We start from the raw sequence: 26,343 nt of genomic DNA, 5'->3' as shown, positions 1-26,343 counted from the left end.
TGGGGAAATTCCACCACCTGCCCTCACTGCAGGCAGCTAGTAAAAAGTGTGTTTATGCCTGAGATGCAGCACAGTCAGTCACTGCTTTTTTCTGATATCTGTAGAAAAATAAAGTGTGTATCCTTGTTCTTTTCTTTACCATCTATTGTCACAGGATACAGAAGAAAAGTGTTTGGAACCACAACACTTCCTGGGGCCTAGTGCACAACACTGTTGAGAAATGGAGGGGACACCCAGAAATTTGGTCAAAGATTTGTTGGATGGCATGATGCAATCTAGAGAGGGTCAAAAATGTAAAATCTGTTCCCAGTGATCCAAGAGAGAAAAACAAAGGTCTGGTGTTCCACTTGCCCTGTAACTGTTAAACTACACCTGTGAAGATGGGATCATCACTACTAGAAGTTTGCACGTCAGCTTCTGATTTGGAAATAATAATTTGCTACCTTTGCTGAAAGACAGGAAAAAAACCCTTTAGAGTAGGTGACTAGGATAAAGAAATTAAAATAATAAGAAGGCACTGAAACCATTCATACAAATAAATGGATGAGCTCAAGGTATTAACTGGGGATGATTAATTCATGTTGTTTCAAATTAGGCATACACAGAATGAATGATAAGGTTAACGTTTCTACAAAATCAACAAAATGTTCCACCTTATCCTAGCAACCCTAAGTAACTTTCTGGGTGTATTGTAGTATCTCAGCAGGTCTGGCACCTGCTATGCCGGATGTTGTTTTCATATGCAAATCATATGCATATGCAGTATTTCAGCCTCTTTCTTTTGCAAAAACATCCACACACCATTTTGTGCAGGGTTCCTATCATGCTTTTATTTCTATAACCAAATATATCCTAGGCAAAATTTTGATTGTTTGTTTATACTTTACTTAGCCTCTTTTGTTTGCTTGCTTCTCTCTGTAAATATTTGGGGTCTTTGATTTAAATTTCCACCTTGTGTGACAGACCACCTTTGATACTCTATAGGCAGAACTTAGGATGAAGGATACTTTCTAAGGTATTCTTCATGATTTAGCATAGCCTTCCTTAGCATAGAAGATGGCTTAGAAAAGGTGAAATAAATAAAGAGAAAAGTAACGCTTACATGGCTGATACCTGGGATTTTATCAGGCCAGGGATGCTACTTCAACATGATACTAAATTAACACTAAAAGTAATAAAAGAATTTTAGCTTTTTTTTTTTTTAACTTCTCCTTCCTAATTCCAAATTTTAGAGAAACAGCATTTCCCCAAAGATGCCTTCCTTTCTCATTCTGTCTCCAAGATCTCTGGTTTTCATTTCCTCCTCAAAACCTTTTCATTCTCCTAAAATTATTTTTTCCCTTCCCAACTGTAACCCACTATTGATGAGTAAAACAAAATTTTTGAGATACTATGTTCAGGCTTTTTTACCTTACTGCTCACTTTTCAATTACCTGTGACTTACTTAAGGTCTATTCAAAAGGGATTCAGTCATCACAGCGCAGAACACAGCAGATAGTGGTATTAGACATGCACTCCATGCCTCTCTGTTTGGCTTTTAGTCTCTATAAATAACAAGTAAAAAGATTAAGATGCTTACAAAAGGCATCCAAAAGAACCAGCACACTGGGTGAGTAGTCACTGGATGAAGTAAAATAAACCAAACCAACAAAAAAAAAACCACCACCAGTGTTCATTAAGTTTTGTACCTCCTGGGTCATAAGCACTTTACTCTGATCTTCGTGGAAGAGCTTCTGTCCACCAAGAACTTGTGCCCTGAGCCTTCCTCCACTGTTCCTGTGTCCAGCCTTTTGTTAAGAGTGGAAGAAACAGTCCTTTCTTCCAGAAATGGGTATGATGATGCTTTCTTGATCCAGATTGCAAGCAAACCACATTGACATCTCTGCTTCTGGACTTTCAGCTATACTAGAGTTAAATGGATTATGAGTGAGGGAGTTTTGGCTTCTTTCTTGAAGCTGGAGTATGTCTTTCCTGTCCCTGTGCCACAGAGCATTTAATAGAGATAATGAAATTTTAATTAGAACAAGAATAGAACTGCAGCTCTGCCTTCTTTCAGGAAAGTGCTCTAGCCACTAGATCATGAAGGCATGAAAAGCCTTATCATTCCCAATGAATATTTAATAATGCCAGACAATGTGAAATAGCTCTGGGAGGAGAGAACTGACTTCCATTTCAGCACCTACAACCTGGGTTTTTCTTTCAGAAGGTAGGACATGTTCCGTCCTGGAAGGCGATCCAAATATACTGCCTTTTGGATGTTGGTCCAATCTTTAAGCCAAGTGAAAAGGGCTAACAAGGGTTTCTTTGGCCCCTTTTTGCCTTGAAACCTAGTCTGACAGGCACACATTATTGCACCTTGGGAAAACCAAGGTGCAGAAACCTCTTTCTCAAGAGTCATAGCTAGGATTAATTCTGGGACAGTTTTAAGCCAAAGAACAGAAAATGAGGCACTTCCAGGCATGTTCTGAATAAAACTCTAGGAAGCTTAATATTCTGCTGGGACGTTGACTAAGACAAGCAGTCTCTTCTGATTGTGCTGCCTCCTGAGTTGTGCTGTGCAGAGATTGTGAGGACTGTAACTTCAGTTGCCTCCAAACAGAAAAACTGAATAGTGGGAGGTAAATGGGATAGTTCCTGACCCCCTTGGATTTATTACTGAGGCGTCCTTACAAACTTGCAAGATGATACTAATTCACACCAATATTAAATATCTAATATCAGGACCAAGATAATAAAAATAAAATTGCTTTTAGAATCAAAATTTTTTGGAGCTCATTCAGTGGTCTCATGACATCTGTTCCATGCTGAGAATACCAAGCACCTTGCTGGTATTTTTATCTACACTTTGTTTTCACTTGTTTAAGATATATATAATTTACTTCCAACTGATTTTTTCTTCATCTTTTAATGTTCATATTTTTATTAGGTTGAGAAATACTTAGTGTTCAAGGCCAAGGATTCCTAATTTCTTCATGTCTATATTCTGCTGTTTAGTAGTTTGTGGAGATTCAAGAAATCTGAGACTAGTAAAATACAAATACTGGTTTGTGGATAAGGGTTTCAGGGATGTGTGTTTCCTTTTTTGCTTGGTTTTTGTTGTGTTTGCTTGTTTTTTACACTAAGCACACTACGCTTGTTTTTTTACACTGAGCACTAAGTGCTACACTAAGCACTAAGAATGTAATTCCATATATAAACATTCAGTAGTCTCAAAACATAGAATCCCAAAACAATAATGAAGCCTATCTGTAAGTAGCCCAACATTCTAAAATACTGGCTATCCATAGATTCTTCGAGGCAAATCCAGAATACGCAGCAGAATCTGGCCAGTCTGAGCCTTTTTTTTTCTCTCTTCTTATAATCAGGAAAATCTGGCACCATAACAGCTGCCTATACATGTTTCAAAGCGTTGAAGAACAAGGCTAAAATTTATTGAAGTTAATCACAATTTTTCCATTTACTTAAAGGGTTTCTGGATTTCATCCCAAGGAAGATTAACAGTTAAAGCCATATACATGTTTTAACAAGAATAAATTAGTGAAGTAAAAAACCAAGTAGACCATCAAGAAAAACATTCAGAACCTCTAAGGTCTGTTGTGATAATGATTGTTAAAACAAATCATAATACTCCCATTGCTGAGAGAGAAATGACCAGTAAATGTTCTTTTCAGGCAAAGGGGAAACCAAAGAATATTGTTTGAGAAATGCATTTAATGAGCTAATTCTTGCTGACGAAATGCTGTACTATCTTGCAGAGATTTCAAGGGCTGTAATTTCAGTTGTCTCAAAACAGAAAAACTAAATAGTAGAATATAAATTAGATAGTTCCTGCCCCGCTTTGATTGATTATTGTAGTATCCTTGGAACTGTAGTAGAGCATTTCATTACAGTTGCATAAGTAATAACAAGTCTTTTCATTTACAAAGTATCTTTGGTGGATTATTCAGTGGTAATCTACACATATACCCTGTTTCTATTTCAACAGAAAATACAAGGATTATAGGAGGAATTGCAATTAAGTAGTACACGATGATACAAATGACTAAGATTATATTTTTGACCAAAACCACAACTCCTATATTTCTTAGAAGGAAGCTTTCAAAATAAATATTGTTTAATGATTATTAAAAGCAAATCCGCTGAAAAGTTTAACAATTAAATTGGATCAAGGGTATCTCCAATTCAGGACTTCTCAGGATAGGTGTGAATGGAATGGGAATCTTCCTGTCCTTGCTCTCGAGCAATTGCAGATCTGTTTTATGGTTGCTAATATGTGATTCCTTACTTACTTGGAAGAGTGTTAAAGTCCTTCTGTAGCTCTATTACCCACTTAGGTGCCTGTGAAGAAGGGTCTGAAAAGGCCTTTTTAAAAACAAAAAAAAAGAAGGAACAACCAACCAACTTATCTAGAAAAAAAAAGACAGCTTGCTTGCTAGTAAAAACACTGTACTATCTAGCAGAATGCAAAGCACACACTGACATAACTGCAAGCAAGCTGAAAATAAGTGCAAAAACCAAACACTTTGAAAGGATAGAGCAGCTGACTGGCTTTTTCATAAAACTCAGCTGGACTTTAAAAATGGTATCTCTGGTTTTGTTATGTGTGTTTTCATAGGGCTTTGTTAGAATGTGACTGGACAGATAGCAATGGCCTAGGTGAGATTTACAACATCACAGGTTTAATGAAGAACAAAGAAACATAAGATAGGTTCTTTAAAAAAACCCACACACATTAATAAGAATAAGCATGGAAATAAAACATGAGACTTCAAGTTACAGTTGCAGAGATGCCTTTACAGATAGGTTATGGGGTTTTTTTCTGTAAACATCTGAAACATCGCTACATTTTTACATGGAAACATCTTTAAAATAGAAAATCCAGGTGATTATAAACGATGCTTAAATACTACTCCAATTTCAACAGTAAACACTACAGGAAGAAACAGTGTTCATTAATCACTGCAAAATTAGTTATTCAGTAAAGTTTTAGCAACACCAAATTTATGCACGAAGGAACGCAGCTTCCCCAGTGCCTCTCACAGACCTGTTCAGGAAAGCTGTTCAATACATTTTCTTTTTAACATACGTATTTCAAAACTTAGACTTAGCCTACTACTAGAACTTGTTTTCACATCAAGTGAAACCCCAAGCTCCAGTATAATGAGTCTTAACAAATATATTAAAATGAAGATTTATTGGAGGTTCAAAACATGTAGTGTTTATGTCTAAGGAAGAAGAAAAACAATACATACCTGTAAGATTGACTTTATATTACATTTCAGAAAAAAATTTTAAGAAGGAATAATCAAAGTCAGGGGGGTAATTACAAAACAAGACAAAAAAGCAACTAGAGTATATCATTCCAGATTGTCTTAATATCTTTCTTCTGTAACTTTCTATGCAAAACAAATACAGTAAACCTCAGAAGGCTTTTACATACCCACTGGGTAGCTGCCAATCACAATACAAGCAATTACCTGCCAAAAGGCACACATGGATTTGCCGATGATGTTGCAAACCAGAAGGTGTGTGTATTCTCATTAGCGAGTCAGGCAGCTGAGGCAAATAGAGGGTATATTTTAGCCTGGGACAAAGGCTAAATAGTTGGTGTTGCCTTTCAGCACTCAGGCTAAAGATATGGGAGGTAGACAGGGAACATGGTGGTATGAAGGGTTGTTTACATTGTAAACAGAAAAAAGAAGAGAAAAAGATTTCAAGAAGGATGAGACAAGGGATGTTGTGGCTGATTTGGGAGTAGAAATATGCTGCTGTCTAAAAAGTGGGTGGATGTACCACATGGTGTGGTATGTGATCTGATAATGCTGGTAGTTGGGATTTATAGTGGCCCACCCTCTTGTTTCATTAGAGTATTTTGGTTTTGTTTGTACTATGATTGCAAACACGATGAGTTTACCTGCTCCTACTGTCAACTTCTGGGGGATTTTCCAGAAGTCATGGTGGAAGAGTTAAATTCCTTTAGCTTTATTCTGTACTTTGCTGGGTGTTCCCTAGTCCCCAGAAGATATCCTGGAACCCTTCTGCTTGGTATTGCTCCTCTTCATGGGGCTGAACAAATGTATTTTTTTAGCCTTTGTTATTACTCATCTTTTCCTACTTGTTTAGCTATGTTTTTAAGGAAGGTCATCACTGTAAAGCAAGTTTTACTTGTTTCTGTCCCAGTTTCCATGACCTTTCTTCATGTATGCTTATAGCAAGATACTGTGTTGTATTACTCTACTGTTTTCATCCTGATCATCCATTTGCCTTTCAATGCAAGATGGTCCATTTTCCTCCCACAGATTCACTGAGTGGGTGGAGCTGCATCCTCCTCTTGGTCTTTGTAGTCCATGCTAAGTGCTGACAAGATTCTTGCACTGTGAGATAGTCCTCTGCATTTCTTGCATCTTTTCTCAGATGCCAGCCATCTTCTGGTTTGTTTGGTTTGGGTTTTTTTTTCCACTTAACATGTAGTTCCATTTGGTGCATTAATTTCTTATTTTGATCTTTATGTGTGTATATGTACATGTATCTCAGGGGGTTTTTTCTCTCCTGCGAAGTAATTTTATTTTTTTCATTACAGCGATGTGATAACTGTTCACTCTCCATGTATTTCAGTATGTAATGTATGATGTAGACTGCTTTGCAAAGTCTAAAAGCCTTATAGATACTGAATCTTGATATCTCAATAGGTTCTCTCTGAGGGTTTGGGGGGAGGTTTTGGGAACATGGGTGTGGTGGCGTTTTTTAGTTATTCTGATTGACATTGTATGACATTTTACCAGAATTTCTATCCAAAAGTTTTATCTCCATTTCTGCAAATGGGCAGGTACAGAAATTATGGGCAAGTTGCTTAAAGGTCATACCTGCAAAGATGTTTTAGATCATAAGTCCTTTTGCAATAAATATAGATGTGTAAATGAATGGCAATTTCTCTAGCAGAAGCTGTGTGTATTTGACATATATCAACTATTGGCTGAATGATTATTTTAGAAGAAAAATATTCTTAAGCCATAGAAAACACCAGGGGACCTAAAAATACATATTAAAGAACATAATTTCATTTTCAACTTTCCACCGGTCAACTGCACAGACCAAACCATGTGAAATATGAAGAGCCTTGAAAACATTACCTATGGGCTTGAGTGCTTCTTATTTTATTACCTGCAGGTCAAAATGGGCTGTCACATTAAGATGGAAAATAGAGAAACCCTAAGATGGATCTTCCTGCAATTTGGCATATGTTGGGTTAAAATCAATGAGAACATTTATTTTACTGCTGAGACGGCTGTGTAGGAGGTGCAAGTGCAGATCATCAATAATCTCAGTTCTGTATGTTTTAACTGAAATACTATAGAACTGTTACAAGCATGTAGTAAAAAGATATGGAATTCAGTCTGTGACTAAAATCCAAAAGGTACTGAATAGACACTGCTGGCTTTCCTTCCTTTCATAGTGTAATTACAGCTGTTTTCAAGCAAGCTATAACATGATGAGTAAAAATTCAATGTCAGTAATATAATCGTGTATCATATATCAGTGTTTCTTAGCAACAACCCACTAATGTTCAGTGAAGGCCGTGCTCAAATTAAGTAATAAATATCAGTGGAGAATATTTTCAATGAATGGTTACGCTTCAGGTCTTTCCCATTTTGAAAAGATGTATATATTAAAAAATCTTGCTGCTCTACATTGAAAATATGGATCACTGGGGGTTTTTGTTTTATTTTTAACAATCTGCATATAATTCGGCTGTGACAGTGTTCATTAAATCAAAACCAAAACTCGCTTCAAAATAATTCTGTTATCTTTGTTATAAAAGTAGATTGTCTGTCCTGTCAGAAAGGCTGTTTTTCAGCCCCTGAGGTTTCTCCAAAATAATAGGTTTGTTATGGAGTCAGTGTTGAATGTGTAGATGTATAAACCACCACTTGAAGGAAGAAAAATGGTTTTTTACCATGTTCAAGATACATTACCTGAGATACACTCAAAATACTTCTCTCTTAAAGTGCAACCCCTTTCTGAAACCAGGTAAACTTTTAACACTTCAGCATCCAGAGGGCAATTAAGTTAAATAACAAAAACTGTAAAAGCCAAGGAACAGGGAATATCAGAGATTATTACTAATACCCTGATAGTAAATATTAGCATTTTTACAAACTTATGATTCTTTATTCATTACCCAAAAGACAAAAACTGTGTGTGAATTAACACTATTCTAACAGCAGCTTGGATTGGGATCAAATTCTCCTCTGCCATTCACAGATGTGGCTTCATGGAGGTTTGCATTTCCTGAACCTCTCAACCCTGTACGGTCAGAACTTTTGAGAAAACCCATCTTCCAGAAATTTTTCTGCCTGATGTACTTTGCTTTTGAAGGAGATCTCTTCAGGTTTCCCTTTTCCTTCCTGATCCTAGCACTAGGGTGTTACATACTCTTACTACTTACAAACTATTAACCTTTCCTGATAGGGAACATGCATAAGTATAAAATGATTGGGGTTTGATCAAAGAATGAACCTTCCCTTGTAAGAATAAATGCTTGATGTATGTGTATATCATTTACTTCAAAAGGATTTTTCCAGTGCATTAACAAGCATTTAAAGTCCAGCAGAAGAGCTTAACCTCTGAAAGAGGCACATTTTGTCTTAAAGTGACAAAGCAGTTGACAGGTGAAAATAAAAGACAACTTAGAGGACAGCTGACATGCATTAGCTATAAGGCCCTCTCCTTGGAACTGGTGATCTGTGTCTGTGTCAGTTCAAACAAGTCATTTACCTCACTACCCAACTCAGCGTCTTGAATCTCTCAAGGGTGTGGAACTGTTAAACTTGGCAGAGCAATATTTTTCTCTCAACAGACCACTGAAGGCTTTATCTGGAAAGGAAAGCTTACCAAAACAAACAGTTTCCCTCTATTGAGAGCCCTTCCCAAATACCATATTTTCCAACTAGGCTTCTGGGTCTGTCTCTTTGCATTGACAACACCTCTGCTCACAAGAGATAAAATCCTGATGTCATTCAGAGACCATTCAAACACTGATTGCAAAGCTGATGGGATTCATAAATCCTGGGAGAGGAATCACTTATTCTTCTGACTGCTCAAAACAAAATAGAAGCAACCAAAGAAAGTGCCCCTTTAGATGAAATAATCACCTCACGTCACACCGTGTAACTGATCCCCCCTCCAAGACCATGTGGAGGTCATGCTGATATAGGTGACTGCAGATAGGGCACATCTTTCTCACCCCCATTCCAGCCAGATGGACACAGACAAGCTTTGGTCAGGAACCCTTGAACTCCTGCAAACATGACACTGAACCCAAGGTGATACACTTTACCCCTTTCAAGACTTTTAGTCTAGGTCCAACAATGCTCTTAGCATTGTCATTTAGCTTCTGAATGAAAGCAAGCTACCATCTGTCCAGCCCTGAGTGAGCCCAGGATGGACACACGGCTCTGCAGCCTCTGCTGGAGATACACCATCAGTCTTGCCCAGTGCAGCACAGTTAAGGTAGGAGGATGGAAATTTCTATATAAGCTCAGGCTACAAATCCTGAACCTAATAGTGGTCAGCACTGGAAGCTGCAGAAGAAAGCATGAGAAATCTGAAACTGTCATTTCTAGCGCAATGGACCATTCAGAAAACTTTCCTCCCCATTTTACAGGTTTGGCCAGTGAGATAGGAGGGACTGCATTCCCTGCAGTTTAGCCAACTAAACTACCACATCCAATCTGACTCGCTGTTTAGGCTGAGGTTGACACACATGTGGAGACAGACTTTATCTTTCTTTCCCTTCTCCCATTCTTACGTGCTCTTTTTCCTTCTCTTCTGCATTGCAGATAGATACTGAGATGAGAGAGAGGGGTCAGGGGGAGGGAGCATTAACAAATCTACAAAGCACCTCCACAGATCAAAATATACTGCTTTCAAAAGCCATCCAAAAGCGTAAAGGAAGCTGAAAATGAGGATTCTGAGTTCTTTTCCATGGCAATTCTGTGACATGCCTAGAAATCTGACGTTTAATTTTTAGAATCTTATTTTTTCCCTTTCTTCACTGAAAGTTTCTTTTTGGTGAAATAATTTTAGATTTATGTTTGTGCATAACAGTTTACCCTAGGACCAGCAGCAAAAAAAATGCAAATGTAAATGTGATGTGGTATGTGTAGTATTACTTGGAAAAGAAAACTAAACAATGTATAACATTTAAAATAGCATTAGCTTGCTAGGTAAATAGCACAGGCAACCTCTTAGTTATCTCATAACTGCATTCCGCTTTACACAGAGCCAGCCGTGGTTTAATAGATGGTGTGATGATGTTGAATTTTAGGGAATAAATTTAGCATTCTACCTGCGAATCGCATAATGTTAAAATGATTTTTCTCTAAATCAGTTTCTGGAGATCCTATCAGTGCTAGTTCCAAGACTCAACTAATCTTGAGCTATCCCAGTAGTTGACTGTCAAACCTACTACTCTCTGTAAAAACTCTGGCTGCACTAGTGTATATCCAGATGTTTTTAAACTATCACTCATAGTGCATTTACAGTTCATCTGAAGCATACAGAAGCTGTAGTCTCTCTACATAATTAAAGCAGGATTGCCTGGATTTCATGATGTATGGTATGGTGCATTTGTTCAATCTAATATTTCAAGTATATATTTCAGGTCTTTTCAGACATCAATTTCCCATTTTGAATACTGGTTTCTTTGACATTAAGGATGTGACTTATTTAATCTGCTGGGGTTTCTTTACATGTCAGAAAGAAAATGTGCAGAGGTAGAAAGTGAGAAGGGAGATTTTATTTAGGTGAATCTGAAAAAAAAATTTCCTGATCTCTTACAAAATAAAATAAATTTCTCATTTTGAATCAACATCAAATGCTTCAAAATCCATATCTACAAGCTTAGTGATTCATTTACTCTCCTGTCTGCTTAGCTCTTTTTATAAAACATTCCATGTTTTTTTCCATTTAAAAACAATGATGTGGATCAGTTTATAAACATATACTAATAATTATGCAGGATCCTTTTCACACCTTTGTAGTAATCAAAGCCTTTAAAAATGTTATAAAGTCAACCCTAATTAATTCTGACTTCAGCAATATATATAGTCATTATTTATACTCTTGTCTACAATGAGGCTAAACTGGTGAAAAGAGTCTGTATAGATTGTGTTGTCCCAACAGTACAGTTTGTATGACTCCTAAAGCAATTCCTGAAAACTTCTAGTCTGCATTTTACTGGTCTTTAGGAATTTGGCCTTAAAATTTTGTTACAAATCTTAGCAATTGGAATATGCTTTCAGTACGCCAGCATCTGAGAGGCACTCAGCTATGAATTCTCACATTACCACATAGTTTTCTTTAGCTGAGGTTTGGAAAGGATATTGAGAATCCACTCAGAACTTACTAACTACTTGAGCAACAAGATGGCTATATCAGATTATGATATTCAATTTATTTTGTGAAGCAATAATCAGGTTATTGAGTGACTAGAGTGAGAGCTCAAACACCTATGTTTGATTTGTTTGTAGCCTCATGAAACAGAAATAATAAATAGGTTAATTTTTCCATAGCAAAATGATTTGCAATAAAATAAGAATCTGAACTACAAGCCTAAATAATGCTATGCTGTTAGAAGACCGCTTGTGGTGTTCAGCAAGTTGATATCACATTTGTCATTAAGTGGTGACATTATTGCATTTCTAATTAAAATTGCTAAATCATCAGATGTCCCTGTTGGTACTTCTTCAGTTGTTGTTAACAAGGTAGAAAAAGTGGTCTCTAGTAAATCATCAGGTCTGACTGTTCTGTAGTGCTTGGTTTCAGAAAGCTCTGACATCCCAAACTGTAAGGTCCATCCTTAGTGCTCACTGGCATCCAATATGACAAAGCAGCACTGCAATTACAAGAACCCAGAGTAAAAGGTGGTCCCTGCCCTAAAGAGTGCATATTATAAGCAGAGGAAGGGAAGCACAGTGAGTCAGTGATTAATCCAATGTCATGTAGGCAACTACTGGAAAAGTCAGGGGTAGATTTCTAGTTTGCTATTTGCCCTATTAAATATTTTTAAACTGAATAATCTTTATTATGGCTATTAAAAATAGTTACTTCTGATACAGGACTACCAGACAAATGGAAAGGGCATAGTTCTTAGCCTTCTTTTAAGTGCATTGTTAAGATTTTTAGCCATATTTGACCGGCTTAATAGTAAAATTGAGTTATCATCAAAGTATGAATATATGCAATGGAATACAGACATACTGGCATCAGCAACATCAGCAATGTATGGACTCTTGATTCTAAAATAAAATTGAACATTTGCTTGCATTTCTGGGTAGGAAGATAGTATAGAAACATGATATATCACCTTTCAACAAGGAAGAAACAGTATTTTCATGTCACTGATTACTAAACCTTTTTTCTGCCTAAACCTGGGACTTGGTATTTCAGCATCTGATGCCATTCTCTTCTCTCTGTCAAAATATGCAATGCCAGAACAAATGCATGCTCTTTCTTTTCTCTGCACCATGTAGCTGTTGGTGTCTGTGTAGTTATCTTTTCTGCTAGTAAAAACTAGCCATTTATTCTATTGCTAAGAACAAAATATTGGGAATGAAAGCTGATAATGTGGACCCCAAGGAACTGCAAGTCTGTGACTCCAGTTGCAATGAATCAAGAGATAAGAATGAATCCAGGAACAATAAATGGGATAATTAGAGAAAAGAGTGTTATAGATTGAATAGAGAAATAGATGTTTATGTAATTTCTGGACAAGAACATTTCTAACTGCTTGCAGTGTTCAGGAAAATACTGTAACTGTGACAGGGTGTTTCAAAGGTATAGTACTAGTCATGCATAAACGAAAGGTTTTTATCACAAGTTTCATGTTTTATGTTGCACTAATCTGCAGCTGATGCATGTCAGACAAAAGGACCCACAGTATTCTTGGCTAGCTTTTCATAGAAATAACAGTTCTATTATGTTTCATATGTATTACTCAACCTAATTTAAATATATCACCATTTCCTAATTTTAGAAGAAAAAAATCACCTTTTAAATTTGCCTTAATTTCAGGAAATAGTATTATAGTGTTCATGCTTAATCTTTGAAATAAAATAAATGGTAGGAATATATTTATCTACATAATTAATTGATTTGCAGTGCTTATGACTCTCAAAAAAGGTATGCTAGTCTGGACAGCATGCGTGCTCCACCAGCAAATCAGTCACTCTGGCCTGAAGATACATTTTCAGCTACCTGCTAACGGAGGGGTTCAGCGGAAACAGTGAGCAGAATCTTCATGACACTTTCCTATGTGATTCATTCAAATGTAGGTGTATATAAATTTGACAGTGTCTGTAAGTTTGCAGGTATCTGAGTCTTCTGAGGGACAGACTTTGATTTCCTTCCTTATGAAAAAAATAGTTTTATTGAACTAATGTGAAAAGTGGCTAAATTTGTCCTCTTAATTCATACTAATGGAGCAAGTCCGATAAGACCTGAAACTTTGCTTAATTTTATCATGTACAGTCTTGGTGTAGTGAAAATTATCACTTTAAAATACTTGAGATTGTTTATTCTCTTTTGCAGAAATCTGCATGGAAATGTATCTTTTTTTCCTGAAATTTTGAACTTGTGATTGTGGCTTAGCATGCATTCATCGACCAATGGGTTATTAATGAATCGCTACAGCCAGAATGGCAGAGTGTGCAATGCTGAGTATCCCCCAAAACTTGTTTCCTGAAGGTGCTGCAGAGAGTATAGTTCAGAAGACAATGTGTGAGGGCTGTATGACCCCCAGAGTGACAGCTGAGCCACCAGAACATGTGGGAGCCACCTTGGGACCATGCTCCCTCTCAGCACACCCTCCAAGGCTGGTCTTGTGGGGATTGGCCATGCTATGGCCACGGCAAGCATCACCCTCCAGGTCCTTTACAATGCCAGTTTCTCATCAGGTTTCCAGCCCATGAGACAAGATAGTGCCAACTCAATACCCTGGCCCATAGGGTTGACAAGCCAAACAGTGGCTGCATAGAGAGCAGTACCTGTCCCCTGCCCTCCACCTGGTGACTTGACCTGTTCCTATGCAGTAACACCAACTTGGGTTCAAAACTTCAAGGAACCTGGCATCTTACGAGCTTCATGGAGTTTCTTTGTGGGAGCCTTCCTAAATCTTCCAGAAAAAAAAAGCAGAACAGCTGTGTTAGGTCAAAAAGATAATCTGTCTATTTAACCCAGTTTGGTGTTCTATGCGCATGTAAGCCAAGCATAGTGCCTCCCCCCTTGTACCCCTGCCTGGACATGGATATCAACAGCTGAGGAGCTTGCTATCATTATTTGCAAAACCGCAATGTGAGACACATTCTTAGGGGTCAAAAAGCTCTCCAGAAGTGACTCACACATGACTTGAAACCTGCAGTCTCATATTCTTTATGACTAATTCCCCTTTGCTTATGATTATCTATATAATGTCCCACATGTGGATGTAGCTGATTGACAGGCTACAAGAAGTACACTTAAAAATCACTGCATTACTGGCACCAAAGCATTTCTTATTTGACTGTCGTGCACCCCTCCTGAACACACAAAACTGAAATAAGCAAACATCTGTTATCCCTGTGTGTGCCTCAACAGGGAACATTCCCGTTTCCACTTTACACTGACTTGTATGAGTAGCAAGGCAAACACATCCATGGTCCTGGGCTCTACCGAATAATTTTTATGCTAGCCTAGCATTTTTTCTTCTCCTAAGGTATTTTTCTACTGCTCTGCTAGTCGTCAAGCCAGGCACTTTCTGGCTTTGAGGTTCTACACCAATAAATTGATTACAGTTTATATGGCCATCTCTGTTGCTTGGAGGCAAATGCCTATAAAACAGACCTGGAGGTGTTTTCTTCAGTTATGCCTCCCTCACCTGGCTCCTTTCTTATTCTTGTTCAAGGATAGCCGATTTGTATGGCCAAAGAGTTTAAGGTGCTGTTTGGTCATGGCTTCTCCTCTCCAGCACTCTTGGGGCTTGCTCCAGCTTTCCTCTCATCCCATGAGGATACACAAGGGGATGCCTGAGGTTTCCCTGTGATACTTGCCTATGCTTACACGGTCATGCAGGATCAACTGTAGTGGTCACAGTGTTTCAGCATGACCTTGCTAGTTAATTTCACTACCCTTGAAAAATGTTCCCCAGTCCCAAATGGGTTAGAGCGTTCAATATTTGGGGGCTTCAACTTAAGTACGTGCTTGGGCACATGGTCAGAATGTGATGAAGCAGTAATGTGAATTGTTATGCTGAGAAAGGTTTAGGACTATCTCAGAGTTCAGAGAAGGAAAATCAGATTATCACATAGCTATGTTTCACAACAGAAGTTGCTGGCTTGCTCTGGTGGTCACATTGCTGGAACGAACATGTTGTGTTCCAGGGCAAATACTCTTTTGGATTTTTATATATGAAATGTAAAGTGTTCCATGGTAATTCTTTAAATATATATTAAAAAAAAAAAAACAAACCCCAAAGAACACAGTTTATCTCATATCTACATACCTTCTACAATTTTAAACATGAGAGAAGTATGTCAGCAATATAAATGAATGTTTTATCGCTTATTTTTTCTAATGCAAAAGTCTCTCCAGCTGCAGCTGAACCTTTCATTCAGAACAGTGGCTTAGTTCATTTGTATTTGTGCACAACATTGTCATCATTACCTGTTCTCTTAACAAGCGACACTTGTCACCCTTCTGACCTCCCCTTCTTCCCAAGACTATGAATATGTAAAACTTAAAGTTGTTATTTCAGATAGCTGGAGTAATTGGTTCCAGTGTTGCTGTGCAGCTGGTAGCTGAGAAAGGATATACAAGAAAAAAATTATACAATGATAAAGCATGCCTATTCTTAAGTAAGATATAGCACAAAATAACATGAATGATCCAAGCAGTATCCACAGTAAAAGAAAATTATGCCCCTTGGAATAACTTTGAAAATTTATTTGAACTTTATTCTTAACATATACAGATATGAACATACATATTATAAAAACACAAAGTGACATTAATATTTCAAACTTTTGGAAAGATAAATTCTACAACCTGAAGTTCCTTGTGTTCTGAGAGCATTCAAGACAGCTTCAAAATATGTCCAGATGATACATTATCTTAAGTATTTTTAAAAAACCCACCGTTTTCTGATGTGTGGTGTGGATTTTTAGCATCTGTGAAGGACCTTGAGAATAATTTTTAAAATAGCACAATAATAGAGAATTGTGTTTCGTCGGCATTTATTTTCCTAAAAGAGTTGTTAAGAATTTTATAGTGCTGACTACACGATTGATAAGGCACCTTTTTCAGAGTCTATGAAAGACTTTATGGTCCCCATACCTAAGAACTTGAATCAGTACTGTTCCACCTACACAGCCACGAGATAGCTACTCTCTGCCTTCAAGAGGGAGGTCCATACACCAGAGCAAAGGGCATCTATCAAAATAGCACAAATATACTTCATCAGTCCGTTAGCTATGTTAGTGTTTCACAGCAGTGAAGTTTCACACAGATTCTGATAAACTCTTTATGAAGCCTTCACCTCGCTGGGAAGTTTAATTCTTTCACCCTTTGCTGACAGCCAAAATGCTTCCTGTAGGATGGGGGAGACCACAGGCATGAACTGATATGCAGGGCTAAGTCCTAGGTTTTATTCTGCCTTATTTCTTTAATCTCTTTCTACTGAGTACTATTACAATGCTAACCACAGCTTGACTTTTATATTTTCTCTACTGACATTTTAGAGGATACAAAATTTCCAGCCAGAAGGAAAACAAGATCTTGCGCTTAATCTCACTCACAGTGGTAATTGTCCTACGGGCAGCTCTCCTGTTGATCCTGCAATAAGACAGACCCTTGTAAGTGTTGGACACCAGTGACCATATCACACATGACAGTGAGTCAAATAGTGTACCTCCAAAATAATCACCAAGTTACCACACCACATATTACAAGAGATTGTCTTCCAATATTATATCCAATTCCCACTTACGTTAGCACAGAGAAGAAAGATTTTGTAGTAACCTGTGCTTATAAAATACTTCTCTGTGCAAAAAATTACTATGTTGATCTCCGCCGTATTTCTTACTTCTGAAACACGTCAACTGTTTACTGCACAAATCTATGCTATGGACAGTGTATGTTATGCAGAGAAGATAGTCATAGAGACTATCATCCTTTTCTCCAGGGCTTGTTTTATTGTTTGTGGTCATTTAAACTACTAGACAAGAAGACTATTCTGCAATGCTGTTGTCATCAATATGATAGAAGGAGACATGCCAAGCTGTGCTTTGTAATATATTCATAAAATCCTACTGATGCCATTGCTTAGCAGTACACCAAGTCCTTTGCCTTACTGTCATTTTGAAAATTTCCTTCTTCCAAAAACATGTCAAAATATTAATTTGTCAAAATTAAAACATTTTGCCATGTAGCAGGAGTAAAGTCAAAGGACTGACAAGTGTCAGTTTAAATAGAAGACTGTGGTAGTCATTTCTATTGATTCATGATCCCTCTTTTAATCAGCACTGCAGTTGTTCCACCACACTGAGAACCATTATGGCAATTTCTATGGTTGCAATAGAATAGAAAGCATCCGTAGTGGAGTAATACACACATGCCACAGCTGATTTTGCACTACTTTTATTACATGAATGTAAGTACCACTCAAGCATCTGCAAACTCTTATGAGAAAAATGTGCTCCTGTGTCAAAAATCCCAGTCATCTGGAGGGTGCAATTTGGTGCCACTGATATGACAGCATATCGTCTTTGAAGTTGTCTCAAAATGTTTTTTGGAAAAAAGGCACAAGTCCTTTCTGTTAGGCATGCTAAAAAAAAAAAAAAAAAAAAAAAGGAAAACAAAATCAAAATATAATCAATGAAAAATTTTCGTCGTATACCATAATCAATAATGTTACTTTGATAACAGTAACAGTAGTATAACTGGTATACATAGGTGGAATTTCCTTCTAAATTCTGGATAGCTGGGAAAAAAGCTTTAAATTTAGTCTTTGAAGTTGAAGTACATTTTTTAAATTCGCCTCTTTCTTGAAATTCCCTCTCCTGGTTTCACATTCTCATCGTATTTTCTTCAGAAATATTCAACAGTCAGGATTAGATCTGGGACTAATACTTTCCACAGCTACAGGCACATAGTTGCTGTATATTCAGAAATGAACTTGTTTGGACACCACAAGGACAGAATTCAGCTTTGTAATAAAGATTGCAAAGTTTGGACAAGATTTGAGTGTTCGATGTAAATGGGCAGTAATTGCCCAGCTTAACAGAATTACTGAGTGTGAAACCACTATGTATCTGATAAGAGCTACTCCTGTGAACAGACCACCTTCTGACAGTCTTGACAGCTGAATCCTGTATGAGTTGTAATGGTAAATAATGTGGATTGAGTTCAAAGAGGAGGTTAGAGAGCAAGAAAGGACCTGGACAGGCAGCCTCTGGGTCCTAACAAGTCTAAGAAGATTCTAGATCAAATGGCAGTAAATTAGCATGCCCATGCTGTGAATGTTTATAGGCAACATTTTCCAAAGAGGCTTCAGCGGTAAATCACTTTTTTAGCATTTTCATCTAGTTGTGTGTAGCACAAAAAGTTGTTTTGTCCCCCACCCCAGTAAAATGTACTCTCACTGAAGGACTACAGCCATGTAGACAAGGTTTATAGCGTATCCATTTTATATCTGAACAGCCTAGAAATAGACTGATAGCCTTGGTGTCTGTACTCTTTGGTCTCTGTAACTTTATTACTTTTTCCTGGCTAGTTGTATCCAATGCTGTGCATCTTTCAGCTCTCACAGGATGAACTTTTCTCTTTGTCAAAATTTCTTCTTTATCACTAATAACCATATGGATTTTTTTGTGTGTGTTTAAACGAAGGTCTACTTAATGCCCACAAGTAAATGGTATAAGCAGAACAGTAATGCGAATCAAACATAAATGTCTCCAGTGCTGTAAAGTGTGTATTCTAGGAGGAAAATGTTATTAAGGAAATAGGAACATATGAAGTAATATTTTATATTCAATTATAAATATAATTAATAATTATGCATTCTATAAAAATCCAAATATTAAATGTTTAATTTATGATATAGTGCGTATTAGATATATTACATTATATTAGATATAATACATCTATATAAATGACAGAAATATAATTAAAATTAATTGAAATAGTTATATTAGTGAGCTCTTAATATGTGATTAGGCAATTAGTGTTATCTCTACAGCATTTTTGGGTAAGAGATTCAATGTAAGGGTCCAGCTCTCTTACGTCTTGTTAATATTAATTATTTTCTCTGATTTTACTACTCTGGATTTTAAAAGTTAGGAACCAGCCCAAATACCAAAATGAAGCCTGTCTGTATGCCCAGTGCTTGCAGTATAATGATACAGAATGGGATTTGGCAAAACAGAAGCACCATTGTTATTCAGCTGAACAAGTCACTTCAATGCTCAGAGGAAGCCACCTGAACCTTCTCCTTCCGGGATAGAAAGCAAGCTACCCACTCCCTCAGAAAAGGTACTTCTGCGCTGTGAATGGAAAGTTTTGTTCCACTCACTCATCGTTTGAACTTGCCTTGCTTACTGCATGCAATCTGAACCTTATATCCGCAATGAAATTAGTTCTTTTACCTTAGATTTCTCTCTGATGCTTGTTACCATAGGATCTGAATAGCCTACAAACGCAGATGAGTTGGCCTTCTTAGCTCCCTGGCATGGTATCTTGCAAACTTCATAAATATTTATCCCAGCATTTACAGAAGCAACCTCTAAACTCAGTGCTTTATTATCTGTATACTTTACCTGAGGTTGTATAGCTACGAGTCACTCACGGCTTCTGCTGGCCTCAGCTGTACTGACTCATCAGCATCTATGAAATCAGACTCTGGCTGTCTTGGGCCACAGACCCAGAAAACAGGGAACATATCATTAGCATTCTGGTGTGGTTATTTTCTTAGTATAAAATGAAAATCCACAAAGCTGCAGTCTGGAATCAACTTCTACCACAGTCTGAACTAATCCTCACTTTACTAAGTTTAGAGCTATCTGTTTAAATTCTTATTGTTAACCTCATCCTTTGAAATAATACACGTGGTTCCTTCCTTTATATATACATGAGCTTCACAGTGAAAATAGTAGTGCAATCCTTTCCAAGGGACAGGGTGTGCCGGTCAAGTTGAATTCTTTACATATGTGCCTCAGTAAATGTCAGTATGCAGTCTCCTCATGTGTAATACCAAGAAGATGCCCAGAAAAAGAGAGTGGCTGTGATTAACACCTCTTATTATGTGAACAAAAGTCAACAAATATTTTAATAAGGTTTTTTTCTGCACTAAACCAACATAAAGATTCAGAAACTTTGCGTTTTCTATTACAGGAATAATTAGATTGCATCTAGGCTGTGGAAGATATCACTTCCACAAAGAATGCACTTGATTATAAAAAGATTATAAATGTTTGATTATAAATGAAACTCTTTTCTCATGGGACAGGTCTGACAGGTAGAGAACTTTACTTTTCACATCCTTTTCCATTTGAAGATTCATTAAATTATTCTTTTCATTTTTTGCTTTTGACAATGATAGTATTTGGGGGTTTTATTTACTTGAGTGATTTTTGATTAGTTCTCTATTCTCGTGGTTCTGGGGTTTTTTTCTGTTAGCTGGAACACTCTTCTATAATCTGTGTTTCTGACAACAGTCATAGAATCATAGAATCATTAAGGTTGGAAAAGACCCTCAAGATCATTGAGTCCAACCACTAACCTATCACTGCCAAGTCCACCACTAAACCATATCCTCAAGCACCACATCTACCCTTCTTTTAAATACCTCCAGGGCTGGAGACTCCACCACCTCCCTGGGCAGCCCGTTCCAATGCCTGACAACACTTTCAGTAGAGAAGTTTTTCCTAATATCCAACCTAAACTTCCCCTGGCGCAGCTTGAGGCCATTTCCTCTCGTCCTATCGCTTGTTACTAGAGAGAAGAGACCGACCCCCACCTCGCTACAACCTCCTTTCAGGTAGTTGTAGAGAGCGATAAGGTCTCCCCTCAGCCGCCTCTTCTCCAGGCTAAACAACACCAGCTCCCTCAGCCGCTCCTTATAGGACTTGTTCTCTAGATCCTTCACCAACTTTGTTGCCCTCCTCTGGACACGCTCCAGCACCTCAATGTCCTTCTTGTAGTGAGGGGCCCAAAACTGAACACAGCATTCGTGGTGCGGCCTCACCGGTGCCGAGTACAGGGGCACCATCACCTCCCTGCTCCTGCTGGCCACACTGTTCCTGATACAAGCCAGGGTGCCATTGGCCTTCTTGGCCGCCTGAGCACACTGCTGGCTCGTGTTCAGCCAGCTGCCAGCCAACACCCCCAGGTCCTTTTCCTCCAGGCAGCTCTCCAGCCACTCCTCCCCAAGCCTGTAGCGTTGCATGGGGTTGTTGTGACCCAAGTGCAGTCACTTGTGACCCAAGTGCAAGTCAACTATTAGTTATATGGATTGCAGATTATTTAAGTGACATATGGAAAGACTGTTCAGATGTGGCATGAGCACAGTTCCATTCTCTCTCAGACCAGTTCACTTCAAGGACCGGTGCCATCACTGTCATGCAGCAAAATAGTAGAACTAAAAAATCCTGGGAGTTGCAATCTGGTTTCCAGCAAGCCCATTCAGGTGCCCCCCAATCTCATTTTGAAACCAGGACTGCTGGGGAGCATAGTGCGAAAATACACCCCCCCTCACCCCTCCCTGCCCAGCACTCCTGAGTCCCAGAAGCTTGTTAGGTTCAGTGCAACCCTGTATGAATACCTGTACCTGGCTGGGCTTAGTACTGCGTTGAGTCCAGCAAATCTAGGAAGCTAGGCAAGCAATTCAAGTGCATTTCATTGAATAGCAGCTCGGGTATGCCACAGCTGATGCTGAACCTGATCCCAAGGGACAGGACTGCATCCTGTAGAGAACATCAGATTCCATGACCTTTTTCCTCTGAAGACTTCAGGTTTCTAGGAGGAAATGCTTCCTTAAATGCCATATCTGCGCCCATGGTAGCTCTTACATTTGCACTGTGTCATGCTATGCTGGGGTAACAAGCCCACCCAGAGCACCAGGGACAATACAGAAGTGCATTGTAGTTGCTCTGTGTCCGGCAGCCAAGATCAAGGTGAATTCTCACTGAACTAGAGCTAATAAGGGCTGTGGTGCTTTGCACCACATTCTCTCTGAGTAGCTATACACCCTTTGCGCAGGGCACTCCTGCACCCCTTTCTCTTTGATCTGTAGATTGTTCTATAGAGCGTGTAGCTACAGAATCTGAACTTAGGTGTCTAATTTAGGTGCTAAGAATCACCATCCAAAGATGTCTACATTCCTCAGGAGTCTGTTATAGAGAATTTAGGTGAATGTAGGTGTTGTATATCAAGCAATTGAAGTAGCTGAAAGTAGAAGGTATATATGTCTAGGAAAAGGGGGTTTAAATCACACTGTGACCTTGTATTGTATTACCCAGAAAATAACTTCAGACATAATTATCTGAAAGTTAATGTTAGAAAAACATAGAATGATGAAAGAAAACTTCAACTCACTGTTCTCCTTTCTAGAAGCTGTTCTTCAGTTCAAAGCAAACTGATGTAGAAATACTTCATAGCTACCAAAGCACTCAATGTGAGCAGGGACCTGTTGGACAGAAGTCTCCTCTCTCAGTATCTGTTAACAAAGAGGGAAGTGAATGGCTGCACTAGAGATCAGTTACATGCCAGATGTGCAATAATTTAGGATACTTTTATTAGAGAAAGAATAAATTATGATGTTGAAGTGACTGTTGGACTGCAACTCATGTCTGGAAATTTACAGAAACAAAGTTGTTGATAAATATTCCCATAGGCAAATGTTACCCTAACTGCAGCTGCATCCAGCAATGGTAGGGTGAGAGAGCTTGAAGCAAGAAAAAATCATGGTCAATACTGTCCCTTTTTGAAGTAATGAGCAAGTTTGTATTCTTTATAAGAGTGAAGCAGTGAAGTGATCTCCTGGAGGGCTTAGAAAACTTGTGTATGGAAGATAAAGAAACAGCTGGGGAAGAGCTGTGGTAGTGATGACAGATATGGGTAGAAGGCATAGAGTGGTACTGGAGCTGAAGAGCAGTGGTACAAATAACAAAAGCTGCCTTTTACCCAGCAATATATTCTCTGGAATGTCATATACTTCAGGGGTTATTTTGGATACTTCTTAGCTAGGATAAGGAGGTTACCCTAAATGTGGACTGCTGCCCTGGACCTGTGTGAAGGTTAATAATCTTGCCTGCTGTTAACTTACTATATAGATCTATTTTTTATTTAGTGCTGATTCATAGTTTTATTGTGTCGCTTTGTCCTCTTATTAAAGTTTTGCTCGTTTAAACCACTTTGACCTGGAGAGGTACCCCTCACTGCTTCGTGCCTTGTTTCTCAGGTTTCTGAGAGGGAGACTTAAAGCACAGTTCCTTAAGCTTCCAGAAGGCACTGATAGACTTCTACTGGCTTCTTGTAAGTGTTAATGAATATAATCAGGTTATAATTGCTACTGCTTAGGCAGCCATAAACCTCCAACTCATCCTTGTCTTTCATAACAAGATCTAAAGCTGAGTTCAACACCCTCCATGCTTAATTTTCTAAAAATGCATCGCTCTGTATTTTTAGATATCCTTATTTTATACAACTTGCATTTCTTCTCAGAGAAGATCTGTGTGGTTGCATGATGTAGCATTAGTCTGAGCTGTATTTGACACTGTAGTACTTTCCCCTGCATTTGTAAGTGCTTTCCTGGCTGCATGGTTTTTGTGGCTGGATCCAACCCCATGAAATCAGTGTAAAGGTTTTATGGCTGGTGGGAGTTGGATCTTATCTTGCAGCCTGGAAACCAGTTAGTCAAATATACATGAAAAATTCTGAGGTGTTTTGAAGTAACTGCATGATGCCTACTAAATTAAACTGAATTAATCTGACAGGGAGACAGTTCCTTTTCTGATGAAAGAGTTAAGTAATCCTTTTGCAATACTACTTCATTGCTTTTTATGGGGATGTTTTGTATCTCCCCTACACAAGTTTTTCTGGTTCATTCAATCATTATTTATACAAACTGATCTTCAAAGCAGAGAACTAGGGATATGATTAATGGCAAATGTGCCACGCTTGGACACCCAACCAGACAGCTAGCAGTGGCAGGGGCAATGGTACAGGAGGGAATGAAATTCTGAAATAAAGAAACAGTATAGGGACAGTAGTAACGTTGGTCTAGATTGAAAGGGATTAAAATTAACAGCGTGTTTAGTGAGCACTTTTTAGAGTGTGTTTGTGAAGATGCCAAAAGGCGGCATCAGAAATAATTGTTCAACTTTATTTGTGATTAAATCCTTGCTATTAACATCCTTGTTACAAGGTGTAGCTTATCCCTCTCCTCCCAACAGTGTTGACAGGGGCTCTGGAAATTCCCACAGGATAAAATCTGCTTTAGCTCAAGATCATGGAGAGGAATTCTTGCCTTACAGCATGTTAATCTGGTGGTAATGAATACTTTTGTCCGTACATGCTCTTGTAGCATCTGATTTCCACTCAAGTATCCCCAGAAGCATCCGTATAAGGGGAGGTAAGTCATTGAATGGGGACATCTGTAAAAGCATTTCAAATCTCCTGCATATACTTTATCATTACATTTTTGCATTGCTTTTCCAGTTTCAGAAGCAGCTAGATCTAGATTTGTATGTAAGAGCAAAAGCAAAGGTACATTGCCTGTTGTCCCTAAGGCAGGAGACGTTTCTGTTCTTGTAACGCTGTCTTTGTCTTGGGAATCAGGAGGCATATTCTAAAATTGAATCTGGGAGAACCAGGAACCCAGAGCCTGAGAATATAGTTTGAGCTGTAGATGTAGGGATTTCATGGAATGACGAGGCTTCCTGAATAGGGGAGGGAGTTGGAGGTAGTGGGAACCAGACTGAAAGAAGATGAGAAGTCTGGAGGTAATGGTATTGAAGGGGGAAAACACATGGATGGATAAAAGCACCAAGAACTGAGATGAAGAGTCACATTGGTAATATAAGTTTTAGGCAAACTGGAGCGTGTGTATTTTGAACACCAAAAAGTGGAAGGGTGCACAGACAGATTGAGGCTAGGATGAAATCATGAAACAATGACACAAGAATAAGGCTTTTCTTTGACCAGGAGAATTTTTTTTTTCCTCTCATTAACAAGATAGCAAAGCTGATGTGCCTGCTGCCCTTCCTCTGCAAAAAAATTGGAACCTTGAAAATTTGTATTAAGGATCACCTTCAAATAGAATCTCTCTAGCAACTGATTGCAAGTATACTACTTAACAGACTTTTTTCTCACCCCCACCATTTGAAGGTCACTTATCGGAAAGTTATGAGATTATTGCTATATTAACCCAGTAGTTGATTACTGAAAATGAGTTTTACTGACTTGCAAGACTAAGCATTCAAAACTACAGAAGCTTCAAGTCACAGGATCCATCTACGATTTTTTTCCCTGCAGTTTCAATATACGTGACATCTGAGTCTGACTTGGAATGAACTTTTAACTTCTCCAGAGTGTGGTGTGGTTTTTTGTTTGTTTGTTTGTTGTTTTTTTTTTTTAATTTTATTTTGTTGTTTGGTTGTTTGGTGGTTTTTTTCCTGTCAAAGGCCCTTGGGATTGATGTCTTAAAATTAGCTAAACAATCTCTGTAATATTTTTAACCACTATTAAAGACTTTTCATGTATGTGCCATTTCAGTAAAAACCCAAATGCCAAACATTGCAACAGTCAGTCAAGTGCTTTCTCTTGCATAAAACTGTCTCTTCCAGATGAGATCTTACAGGCTTCCTCACTGAATTTATTGAATTAAAGGTAGTTGTATCTTGTGCTCTGAACTTTACTGTTCATCTGAGTAGCAGTGTCTAACATGGGCACCAATAAAAGGGAAATGTTACTGTACTGCTGTACTTTTGACGGATGGTATTTGCAAAAGAAAATGCCTAGAATCTGACAACTGCCACAAAGTATCTGTTTGTCCCATCTTGATCTTATGATCAGAAATAAATAAGTTCTGCTACCTCTTTTTAGTCAGGAAAGATTACTATGGTCCAGTCATGAGACTGATGCTATTGCTGACTTGAAAATTACAACAGTGATAGTTTTCAATGATACGGCACCATGAGCTTGGTGTCCCTGTACCAAGTCCCCAGCCTGGAGCCCAGGAACATTTGCCTTACCTCTGTTCTCTTGAAATCCCCCTCAGGATGGGGGCAAAAAATGGTTAAATCTTGAAAATTA

The 26,343-nt window shown here is 38.2% G+C and overlaps 1 long non-coding RNA gene across 7 annotated transcripts in view; it reads left to right on the top strand.

Moving 5' to 3' along the window:
* The window catches only part of LOC142050261 (uncharacterized), a 59,747-nt gene extending 51,014 nt beyond the window's left edge, over window positions 1-8,733 (top strand). For all 7 annotated transcript variants that reach the window (XR_012657979.1, XR_012657976.1, XR_012657975.1 and 4 more), the window contains one exon: window positions 155-8,733. This is a non-coding gene — a long non-coding RNA (uncharacterized LOC142050261). The remainder of the gene's footprint in view (window positions 1-154) is intronic.
* The last annotated feature ends 17,610 nt before the right edge of the window (window positions 8,734-26,343 follow it).

Source organism: Phalacrocorax aristotelis, chromosome Z (genome assembly GCF_949628215.1).
Source record: "Phalacrocorax aristotelis chromosome Z, bGulAri2.1, whole genome shotgun sequence".
NCBI lineage: Eukaryota > Metazoa > Chordata > Aves > Suliformes > Phalacrocoracidae > Phalacrocorax > Phalacrocorax aristotelis.
This window is presented reverse-complemented; position numbering and strand designations above follow the sequence as displayed.